Genomic DNA, 1,660 nt, shown 5'->3' with positions numbered 1-1,660 from the left:
TGCGCTTTACAAAATAAACAAACGACAGAATGCCCTTTTGATAACCGCAAACAGTGATATGAGCCCGGTTGCCAACCAAGATCAAGAACATTATTGATCTGTGACCAAGCGTAAGCTGGCTGAGATTAATTTCTTTAGGTCGGCGTTGTGAATGCATTGAATGCGGCTGAGGTTTAGAGGAACGTGACCTCTAAGAAATAATAATATTATGTAGTAAAAAGACCAGCTGAACGGTGTATATGATATTAACTTATTTAATTGATATGTGTATACTATTTCAATGCATTTAATCAGTCTGTTTAAATTATGCGCTTGTTTTTGTTCATATCCGTCAGTGTCTATTCGGTCCATTGTTTTCTTTCAGTCACATCCATCCGTCCACCAATTAAGTTTGTCTTTAAAATGTCAAGGCGTCAATAACAAAAGTTATTTAATCTGTAGCTACGATCTCCAACTAAATCGTACCAAGAAATTATAGCAGCGGTATCAAATATCAAATTCACCTCGGCTTATAAAAGATTTGCATTCAGTATTACTTCTACTTGCGTCAATATCTCTTTTTTTAACACGCACCTATGGTTCAACAAAAGATTGGTTTATATCGAGTGGATGGATTTTAGTAATTCTTTTATCCACCTTTTTAGTTAAATGCACTGTAACTTACGATACTCAATGGTTATTCTTTCCTAGCTGATACTAAAAGGAACGTTATCAAATATATCAATTTTGGTGATCCATTTTCAAAATTCTTTTTAACACAAACGCAAAACAAACTGCGTAAATAATGATGAATAGCAAATAAAGCCCTTGTATCTGCACAAATGCAGGCGGTATTGCTGCAGTAGTATCTCATTAAACTACCAGGTACAACTGTAGATGTAGATCCGCCTATCTGATAATTTGTTGACTTTGATTTTTTTTTTTATTTATATTTGTTTTTCACCGGCGCATAACGGTAATCAAGAAAACATGAGTTGTGGGATTTCGCATCGATAAATTGAAAAAAAAAAAAAAAAAAAAAATAGCAATTCCAAGAGCAGCAAGAATTTATTCTTCAGGGAGAACTGAAGATCAAATTTTCGTTCTGTAGCACTCGTATCTTACTCTTTTGGCTGTTGTTAATGTTATTCAGTGTTATTATTACCTTTGATGTATTCACTGCAAATTGAATACAAGAACCAGCATAAGGTACAGACTTTGTACTGTAGAACCTGTCGCTGACATTGGTTATTTGCCACAAATCAGATGAAGAAAAAGATTAGACTTGAAGATCTAGACCTTCTTGTTGGCTGGGCCGCAGGATATAAAAACTAAAGTGGGAATGTTCGGAAATGTTATAGATTGAAAACCCAAACCCGAAGTTCATGACTAATATGTTAATTTTAATTAAAAATACCCTATATAAGATGCCGTGGAGGATCATTAAAAAAGGAAAGGATGTGTTTTTCTTTGGCAATAAGGTAATTTAGGTCACGGAGGTAGGGAAGAGAAGTTTTTTTTGCTCTCATTGCATCACCACAAGTCTGAGAAGCCTTTGCCATGGTCTGGTTAGATTGTAGTAGCTGTGCCTGATTGTAGTTGTGCATGTTGTAGCATACCAGGAAACGCGACATTTTACACAGCAAAATGTTAAAATTAGTTCATTTAGTAGATACAGCTT

This window comes from Lingula anatina, chromosome 1 (genome assembly GCF_051362555.1).
Source record: "Lingula anatina isolate TDL-2025a chromosome 1, LinAna3.0, whole genome shotgun sequence".
NCBI lineage: Eukaryota > Metazoa > Brachiopoda > Lingulata > Lingulida > Lingulidae > Lingula > Lingula anatina.
Note: the sequence above shows the minus strand (reverse complement) of the source record.